Source organism: Geospiza fortis, unplaced genomic scaffold, assembly GCF_000277835.1.
Source record: "Geospiza fortis unplaced genomic scaffold, GeoFor_1.0 scaffold285, whole genome shotgun sequence".
In the NCBI taxonomy this organism is placed as follows: Eukaryota; Metazoa; Chordata; class Aves; order Passeriformes; family Thraupidae; genus Geospiza; species Geospiza fortis.
Genome location: NW_005054403.1, coordinates 1,161,751 through 1,172,121, shown reverse-complemented (window position 1 = coordinate 1,172,121; position 10,371 = coordinate 1,161,751). Strand labels below are relative to the sequence as shown.

Genomic DNA, 10,371 nt, shown 5'->3' with positions numbered 1-10,371 from the left:
GCTGAACCGTCATTTCAACCTACTGTTCTGTTGCTTGCACTGATACTATGAAAATTTTTTTCTTAAGTTATACAGCTGTGTTCTGAAAAATAACATCTTCCCCTTTTCTTCTTTGGTTTTTTCTTTTTTTTTTTTTGCGTTTCTGTTTTTGTTGTTGTGGCAGCATAGAGGGCGAGGGATAGTTGTAGCAAATAAAGCATATGTTTGCTTTTGCCAAAGGTCAGTGATTGAGTGCATTTGCTGCAATGGTGGCAGATAGAGAAATACTGTAGGTTATGACTTAAAGAATTTTAAAAAATTTAAGAAGGTTACAGTGTAACTATTTTGGTACTAGCACCAGTTCATGCTGGCAGAAAAGACAATGGTTTATGGACTTGCATCCATTTTGTATTTTTGTAATATTTGTAAATATGAACTTTTTAAATTGTTGCAAATATGGTTTCTTTTGTAAAATGTTTTCAAAGTTTACATTAAATCCAAGCCTTTGTATATTTTAGAGCTGTGCAACACTTTAAGTCTTGTATTTATTTTTAGTAAAAACAGTGACAGTTTCATTGTGAACCCCTCTCAAAAAATGTGTTGGAAAAGTTTGATTACCTAGAAAGTGTGTATAGAAACTGCAAATAAACGTGACTGCAATTAAATCACATGTTCTCTTTACTTTCTTGTAATAAGATGTGAAATCTAATCTACAGACTACAAGTATGCTATTTCCCAAGGTCACCTTCAGCACATTACCATTTCAAATCTATTTAATTCTGCTTTCTCTTCTACTGATTTTTCATAAATTGAGTAAAGGAAAATGTCTATCCAAAATGTCACTGACTTTAATTGCCCACCAGTACAACTCTGCCAGAATCCAGTAACTGCTGAATTCATCCCATTGCTTTTACAGGTAAGAAAAAGCTAAGAGAAAAAAAGCTGGCATGAAAAATGGTGGAGAGACCACTACTTTATCTTCAGCTGGAAACAAAACAAATCGTAACACTTCAGACTCAAGACATAGAGAACCCAGGAGCTGGATCTTATCAGATAAAGCAATCCTTGGGGAAAAAAGGGAGGCCACAGATTATGAACACAAATTCTGAAGAGCAAACACTACTTCATTTTAAAATGGTTCAATTATCAGGAGATTGAGATGTCAGGACATGGAAGCTAAGTGTTTAAACAACAGCCCCTCACAGGCCTCTTTGAAAATGGATATGAAAATGTACATCATGAAACTCTGGTTTCACCTGTTATCTTGTAAGTAGCCTTGAAACACTGTACTTGGTGCTTAAAAAACACATATGGAAAAAAAGGCTGAAATGTGCAGGTCTGGTGTTATAGAAAGCATGACAACAGAGGAACTTTGGGGAATGGTGCTGTAGGACTATCTGCAATGATAGTTTGCGACAGTATGAGGATTGCCTCGATGATGTGGTACCCTTAGAGCAGTCTCCAAGTCTCCAAGTGTGACTCAGTTGGCATAACATTTAACCAAATGCTCACATAGTTAATGGTTATGTAGATAATTTCCTGTGGTCTTGTGTGCCTTTCCCATCCCAAAACCACAGGTAAGCAAGATCTGCAGGAAAAGCTTAGCCCATAGGGGCAGACACAAGCTGGTTTTCCATCTGCCTGTTATACATCTGTATTTCTTCATGCTCAGTGAAAACTAAACATTAAACTACATAAAATATGCCCAGTATTTTTTATATATGCAAGGTCCCAAGAGGGCAATCCTGGGCTACCTGGTCTGGGATAGCCACAAAATGCTGTATCCTAGAGGGCAGTCATGGACTGCCTACTCAGGTACATTCGGGATACCCTTGAGCTAAATTATGGTGAAACAATGCCAAATAATCAATCAAAAAGTTTTATTTATGGCAGCAATTATTTAAGTCTTATGATAGGTTAATCAGCCTGTCGCAGCAATGATTTAAATATTTCTGAACAGCCCATGGATTGACCTTTTTAGGAGAGGATGAAAGGAAGAAGGAATCCACAATTGTGGATTTCACTGTAGTCTGTTTCAAAATATTCTTGCTCTCTTAATATTCATTACCCTCTCATGGTGGGTACCACCAATCAATCAGAGCAGTTAAGTTGCTAGCCAGCAAGCTCAAGACTTGTGGGGTTACACACACCCACATTAGCCCAAGACTGTGTACCTAGGATTCCACCCATTCAAACCAGGGAGGACAGGACCACTCCTTCACAAGACAGGTGTTATGGTGCCAGGGTCAGCAGAAGGAAATCATGAAAAGGCTAATGGATGGTGTCCCCACACAGAGAGGCTAGCAAAAGTAGTGCTAGAATGGCAAAATTAAGACACCTGAAAAAGTGACTAGAGAAATGTGAGGTAAGCCTGAGTGCACCACCCCATTGACAGACGTGGGTAGAGACAAGAAGGCACTGGAGAACGCCTACCACGGAAACTAGAAGCCTCCTCCCACATAGATGGGGGAGGGGATGAGACTGGATTAGGCAACTCGCCAACAACACGCAAGGAGAAAACCTGAGAATCCAAGTTAATACAGTTAGGATTGGAAATTATCATTTCGGGACCGAGGCTGACCACATTTGGGCTCCGCTTGCTGCAGCGAAGCACACAGAGAAACTGTTGCTAAAGGAAATGCAAGAGAAATAGTCAAATAGACTGGAGGACTCTAAAATCAAAATGACAGTAAGTCTCACTCCCTCCACTGAACATAGACATTTAATTAAAGTAAGGTACCCCTTGGAGACATCACTCCTTTGTTGTAGCAGAAGCAGCTAAAACAAGGTACCTCTCAAGGTATGAAGAGTGGGACTTGGGAATTTACTTAAGGTGCCCCTGGTGAAGACCACTCCTGTGCTGCAGTGCATTTGTTGAACTGTGTTTGCTGCAATAGTGCTTGGAACCACAAATGAGAAGTTTTTGCTCTGGACTATGGATCACCATTCTGATACTAAGTGTGGTGGTAAATGTAGTTACATTGTTTACCATGTTCATGGGTATTTGCCTTGTGCATATGCTTGGCAGAGTATGCTGCTAGAAGTGAGAGTCACTGGCACATCACCTGGGGACAACCAGGTGGAACTTAGCCTCAGCAATGTATGCCTTCCTTTGCTTAGGTTTTCCTGCTCCATTGGCTTTGAGGTTTTTTTATGGCTTTGTTTTAAAGGATTATTTCCCACATGAGATTTCTTTGAGGGGGAAGATTGTGCATAGGAATGAAAGAATTTCCGCTAACAAATCTAACTGATGTGGAGAGACATCTCTGTGAGGAGCAGCTCACTTTTCCATAGAACTGAAATAGGACAATATTCAAACCAAAAGAACTATTTATTGATATCACTGATTCAACTGAGTTGGGTGTTTCTCCCCTCCAAGAGGTAAACACAGACACCTTGTTAAAATGGAAACTTTTTTATACCCTTTCATGACCAAGCATGGTCCTGCCTCCTTTCCCACTGGTTGGGTACTCAGGGACTTGCACTTTCTCCTGAATGCATACTCTTCTTCTTGGGGTCCTAATTTTAAATTTATCAAGGCCTCTTCAAGGTAGTTTGATGCCAAAAAATAAAGCCCCTGACACCCCTAATCCTGTGCATCATTTCCTGATTCCATCATCTGAAAGGTTTTAACTGCCCTCTGTAATTCTGGATATTCTCTTTTGAAATGTCCCACCTTTCCACAATAGAAGCACTTCTTGGGACCTGTCTACCAAGTGGTCATCTCCTGTCCTCTTCCTTGGGGTCTCCTAACATTCGCTTGAAGGCTTCTTTGGGCTACTCCTCATCTGATGCAGCTCACCAGAGCCCAGGCTAGCTCTTGAAACTCCAGCGCTGCACCACGTGTGGGGAACTGCCTTGGGATGGGGATTTACCAGAGGCAGAGCCTTTAGAACCACTTGCTGTACAGTGCCAAATATAAGCTACGACAGGGACCAGGTAGAGGAGAAAGAAGAAGCTCTCTGCCTTGACGTTCCACAGGAAAGGGTTTATTCCAGGCAAAGGGTATAGGACGAAAGAGCCCCAAGCAGCTCTGTGCACAGGTTTTTAAACTGATTCAACTTGGGATGGTTACAAACAGTTGTGCAATGCAGAGATTTCAGAGGATGAGTAAGGGAGATACATCATTTGTTTGGGACCAATCAGGGTAGGGGAGAGGAGAGGGTAGGTCACATGAGCCACTGGGACTTCCAGGAGTAGAGGAATTCTGAAGGAGTGTTGCAATAAGGGACTGGCCAAGGTGAAAGTGGCAAGAAAGGTTCAGGGATAAGGGGCTGGGCTGCCTTGACAGGCAGGGAAGGAGCTGGAACAAAGGGCAGGGAATGGCATGAGGGACAGCTTGGAAGGAGGGTACAAGTCCAGGATGAACAAACCTGGGGAGAATATGGGGTACAATAGAACAAACCATTTAACAATGCATTAATGAAATAAATTCAAACCCCAACATCTCCCCCTTTCTTTTTCAGAAAGAGGGATCAGGGCAGTATTCAGAATCGGGGTATACGTCGTGAAACCAGGAAGAGGGGAGTTGGGAAGTAGGGGTTTTGGTGACATTGATTTCAGGGGAAGCTGTTTAACTGAGGATAAGCAGCAATTTTTCAGAATGGAAAACATAACCAGAACAATAATAACTGAATAAATCTGTAAGACAGTTTTTAGAACAGAAGAGAGCCATCCCGTGAGTCCCCACTTTGAAAGATGTTGGTCAACCAGTACTGCGATTTCTGCTTGATGCTGGAGATCATTTCACTCATCTTTCTCAGGCTGGCATGCACATCTGCACTTTTCAATGACAAGTTCAGGCAGCAGAGATCTCAAATCCCATCCTGCCGAAGGGTCTCTGCCAGGGCAACCAACACGTTCTTCTTGGGTTGCGAGATGATTCATGCCTCCGAGACTGGCCACAAAAGGATGATGGCAATGTGGACCCACAAAACAGGTGACACCTCGGGGATGGCTTCTTTCTCGGAAATGACAGAAATTAATACAGGTTACTTAAACTTTCAAGATCATCATTAGGGGATTTCCAAAGGGGAGGTCCAAGCAGGGGGCTGCTAAAAGGAGGGATTGACAGCTGGGTAAGTGGAGTGGCAAGGAACATTCTGGAATAAAGGGTAGGTCCAGATCAGGACTGACAATTTGGGGGGGGATACACCTTAGCAATGAACTAAAAATATAGGGTGAAAGGAACAAATAAATAAAGAAAAAACACACGGCAACAATCTAGTCTTGTTCAAGTCTTCAGTCACAAACATGGACAAATATCCCTTCCAGCAAGCAGCACAATCCCTCTCTTCTTGGTCTCAAGGCTCTTTTGTGTTCACGTATACATATAAAGCCTGACATATCCCATCTTCCAAAGACCTGTATCTTGGCCAATATAATGGGTTTGATCTAATTGGTTCTTTAGTCCATTCGAATATACAATATTAAATCATCTCTTCCTTATCCTTCCCCTGAGTACAAGACAACTCCTCTTGTCCCCAGTCTCTGAGCATCCTCCCCAAAGGACTGTCAGGATGTGTGCTCAGAGTGGAGTCTTTCAAACCCTCTCCACTCCTCTTAGTCTTCCCACTGCAGCTATTTCCCATCTCACAATATTCCCACAGGACTCTTGCAGATATGACTCACTTTGTCTCTTCACTGGCTGTATCCCTTGCAGAATGAAGGAACTGCAGTTAGAAGGACTCCAGTCACTTCACACGCAATTCCTTGTCTCAAATGCACTCACTTAGTCCTGCTCCCCCCAGGCCACCCAGGTAATGCTTAACAGTTACTTTTCTTATGTGGGTCCTGTGCACCCACAGGTGTTACCAACTATCTCACATAAACTCTACTCTCTCCCTCTCTTCCTTTCCCGTCTTTGCTTTTTAAAGTGCCCTATCCAGCTCTCACCTGCATGTCCCACAAGGTATGACCATAAGTCAAGGGTTGCTAAACCCAGCAGGGTGCACTTTCCCCCTAATCTTGATGTCCCACCCTGCAGGGCAAGAAGTTAAGGATCCTGGACAAGTCTCCAAATTGTGAGAAATAACTAATTTTCCAATAGAATTGAGAGGGGACCAAGTTTTGAAGCAAAATTATTAGTATCAACAAATCAGCTGAGTCCAGTTTGTTTCTCCTCGAACAGCTGAACACACGCACTTCATTAAAATGGCAACCTTTTTATACCCTTTTGCGGCCAATGGGGGGTTGCTGTCCCCTTCCCCACTGGTTGGGTATTGAGGAACATACATTCTCTCCCAACTGCCTACCCTTCCCCCAAAACCTTTCCCCTCCTCTGCATCCTTTTCCCTCTTTTCGTTTTATTTTCAACTTCGCTTCTTTACTGGTTCCCAACGACACTTAACAGGTGCAAGAAACACATTAAACCACATCTAAACTACAGGTAACAAGAAATAGAAAACAAAATTAATGCTTTTCCTACTTCTACTCTGTACTCCTTTTGGGCTGAAGCAAAATGCTATTTCATCTCTCACATCAACTAGAAAACTATTTTTAGATGTATAGGACATTCTAAGAATCTCTAAGGAAATAGTATTCAATGCCTAAGTAGTTAAGTTGATTCACATATTTACAAGGCTGGCACAGGACTATTATACTATTAGTAGTATTTAATGTTCATCCTTTAAATGTTCTCCTTTTAGGAAGTACCTCTTTTTCGGTACTCATTAAAGGCTTACTCAGCAGCAGTCAGATGCCCTGCCAGCTGAAGTATCCCGTATCTCTGACTCTGCTACTTCACTTCTTAAGCTGTTTCTTGGTACCCCATTTAGCCTGTACAGCTGTTGTGGTGCATTCATTTATTTGTTCAAAGTTGTTCTTTGTATAAGTTAATGTTCAAATGGTATGTTCTGTTCCCCCCTGTTCTTAAGTTGCAATGGTTCTGTCCAGGGCTCCCCTTCCCGCCCTCAGTGTAACAAGTTTCCTGTCAGTTATTTTACTCCACCCCTGTTTCTATGGTTTCACCTAAACCCCTCCTAGATCCCCATGGTAACTGCTCTGTTCTCCCCTCCCAGTCCTCTGTCCGTCACTCTCTGTCCTTGCCCTTTCTCTAGAAGTTTCTACCCAGGACGGAGAGTGATTGGACCAGGAGCTGGAATCCCTCCCCACCTGGACCCCCATTGGTTTATGTCTTAAGTCTATCACTTCTCCCTGTTCTCTGATTTGCCCGAGGAAGGGTGCCACCTTCCCTTTATAACCTCCCTGCACCCTCCCCTTGGGGCAGTTGCCAGCTCGTTTCTCTTTTGGTTAATAAACCAAAGCTCTGCTGCGGACCTCTGCCTGCCTCTGCCTCTCTGTTGGCCGGTTGGGATTTCTCTCAGCTCCATCCAGGGGTGAAGCCTCCCCATCACCAGCCGTGGGAGGTCACCTTAGGTGGCAGCCTTGGCGAGCCAGCCTCGGATCCAGGGCAGATGCTCTTGCCTGCAGGCTCCCCCCCCACTGACTGCTGGCTTGTGCTGTTAGCTAGCCTGGACTTTGGGAAGCACCCCAGCATACAGCTTCTAAGGACCTCTTCCCAAATAATTCTTTTCAGCGACTACTTCCTTACACCCAGACAAAATGTTGACGTAACATAACAAAGTTCCTCTGTTTCTGTAGATAACAGAAAATAAAGGCAATTCTGGATCTCCTGTTACGTTAGTGTTAACAGATGACTGCCTGCAGTCTTTGGGAATTACAGATGCAACTTGTGTGATCTGCTTCAGTCTTGCTTCTCCAAGAATCTTTGGTCAGTGTCTACGCAGCATGACCGACAACTTCTAGAATATGATAAAGGATTCTCCTGTAGATCAGGAACATACAAAGACAGAATCAGCCATTCTTGTGCAGACCAGGAAAATATGAAGGCACTATCATTCTGGTAACAGAACACTACATGTCAAGCACCTCTGATTCTGCACTATTTTAAGCACACAGAAGCTGAAGTTCCACAAGAACTCCATGGTTTTACTGCCAAGATGCTCAAACCTGAAGATGAGAAACTTTCAAGACCACTCAGTGCCTATCTTAAAATATTGCAGGTTTGTGTCCAGACTGTCATCAAATTAATTTACAAGTAAACACTACTCAGAATGTACTTGGAGCCTTTACTGCCTACAGCGCAGAATTCCTACATGAAACTCCAACATCAGCAGCCCCACATCACCTCCTGTGTTAGTGCATCAAGCAGCACTCAGCAAGTAGGAGCATAAAGCAGGATACAGCTGGTCTAGAGAATGCATCCAATCCACAGAATGTCAATACAATAAAATTCTACTGAAACCTCTAATTCTTCTGAAACTATTTCTAGGAATCATCCATGTGATGGTTTAGCTCAAATTAAGGAAACAGGACTCCACTCTTCATCAGCATAATGTGCTTGTTCTGGAGACAAACTTTATTTGCCTGACATGGAGCTGCATCAGTCTATATTTGCAGAAAATCTACATGCGTAAATTACAGTAAAACTATTACTGTTTTCATAAAAGAGAAAAAAAGCAGCATGATGCACATTACTACAGAACCAGAATACCCATATGTATTTGCATTTTGAACACTGAGTAGAGCATGAAGATGACAGACCTTTCCAATCAGTATTAGAAAACTGCATTTCACTTCTGCAGAGGCTGAGGAATGGATGACTCCAAAGACAGTGCTACAGGAAGTGATTAATAGTTTGGAGATAGATCTTTGATAAGAATTAGACACTTCAAAATAGTGTCTCTTGAAGCATGCAAGGGAAACAGCTGCAATTCTCAATTAAAAATGTTACAAATAAAAAAATATTAAGGAATATTAAAGAGTCAGAAAGGGAGATAGACTGGTGGAACCCAGGTCTGACTGCCCTGAGACAAAAGCAGCCACCAGAAATAATTAAAGATCAAGGGGCTCTATCCATTTCCCATCAAGGAGAAGGTAGCAGCTGTAAAGAATGGAGCAAGGGAGGGTAGTCCATGCTTGGGATAACAAGCAACACTCTTTTTTCCCCACCTAATTCGCCAAGGTCCCTCTGCACAAAAGGAAGAGGTTTTGCACATGGAAAGCCAGCCAAAAGCTGAAGAGAATAAAGGCCCAGTTGCACCAAAGGTACCACAACCATCAGAAAAGAAATAAGAAAGCCTATGGGTAAAAATTGCAGACCAAGGCAACAAAGGGAATCTTGTCATTGATGTCTAGTACAGGCAGGCTGATCAAGTGAAGCCTACTGCCAAAGCCTTCTTGCTTCAGCTACAGAGCATGCTCTTGTTCTGCTGGAAAAACAGCACAGGCTGCAGGTGATTCAGGAGGCTCCTGGACCCAGTGATGTCCAGGGCACTGAAGCTCCCCCAGAACACTTCAATTTTACCCTCAGACACATGCCCCCCTACCCCTTGAGATCCCTTCAGTTCTATGGTCTCTCCAGCATCTGGCCAGGATTCCCCTGGTCCTCAGTAGCAAGGCGCCCCATGGTCCCACCGTTAAACACACTCCTGACTCTGGGCCACCTCTCCACTTGCTAAGCCATCCAGTTTTACCTTCATTAGTGCTCATACATTTACTCACACACCTGCACTTACTCCAGAACTACACCATGGGCACATGGGCGACATGTCTGACCCCCATACACAAATGTATGTGTGTATCCCAGAAGAAAAGCTAGAAAAACATTTACTATCACCAGAGTCTTGTTCCTCCCCAATTCACCTCAATCCACCCCTTTCCCTGATTTTTATTCATTTCCTAAACAGAACTTTCCACACATCTCCTTCACTTTCTTTAAAAGTTCTTGGTTGAACCTGCAAGGATTGCTCTTCCTTTTGCCTTGCATAGTGCTGCTGAACTGTACTTTCTTTGATCCTGCAGGCTGTCGTAGGCCACTTTGCTGCCCCAGGCCATGAGCAGATCAGGTCCCATAACTACCCACACCCAATATTCTTACACTGTGTCACTGTATTTGGGACATTGGAATGGGCTGCCCAGGAAGATAGGGGAGTCACCATCCCTGGTGGTGTTTTAAAACAGAACTTAATATGACTTAGTGCCATAGTTTAGTTGATAACATGATGTCAGGTCTATAGGTTGGGCTGGATGCTCTCGAATTAATTCTTTGATTCTTCCCACCACTCCCTGAATGAATACCCCCAGAGAGATTCCTGTGCCTGCAGGGGGGAGCATGAGGAATGCCATGGGGCATATGGGCAGGGCATCTTCTGGATCTGCTGATCCTCAGCCCCAAATCAAAAAAATAGGGGGCTTTGCAGACCACCAAAACTTAACACCAAAACTAACCAGCGGGCTGGCTGGCTGCTGCGGGAACGCCAGGGCTGCTGCGGGAGCGGGCCGACTCCCAGCGGGCTGGCTGGCTGCTAGGGGAGCGGGCGAGCTGCTGAGGAAGCGGACGGCGTGGCCGCAGACTGAGGGAGTGGAGCA

The 10,371-nt window shown here is 43.7% G+C and overlaps 1 protein-coding gene and 1 long non-coding RNA gene across 3 annotated transcripts in view; one reads left to right on the top strand and one right to left on the bottom strand.

Annotated features, from left to right (window-relative positions):
- NHS (NHS actin remodeling regulator) overlaps positions 1 to 644 on the top strand; it is a 162,064-nt gene extending 161,420 nt beyond the window's left edge. For both annotated transcript variants that reach the window (XM_031061229.1, XM_031061230.1), the window contains one exon: positions 1 to 644. This exon is cut by the window's left edge and continues 3,519 nt beyond it. The gene's annotated coding sequence lies outside the window, so the exon portion shown is untranslated.
- Positions 645 to 3,946: 3,302 nt separating this feature from the next.
- Positions 3,947 to 10,367, bottom strand: LOC115948462. The gene is made up of 2 exons (XR_004082290.1): positions 10,231 to 10,367; positions 3,947 to 4,939 (listed from the first exon to the last, which is right to left on the bottom strand). It is a non-coding gene; the product is annotated as an uncharacterized LOC115948462 (long non-coding RNA).
- Positions 10,368 to 10,371: the final 4 nt, after the last annotated feature.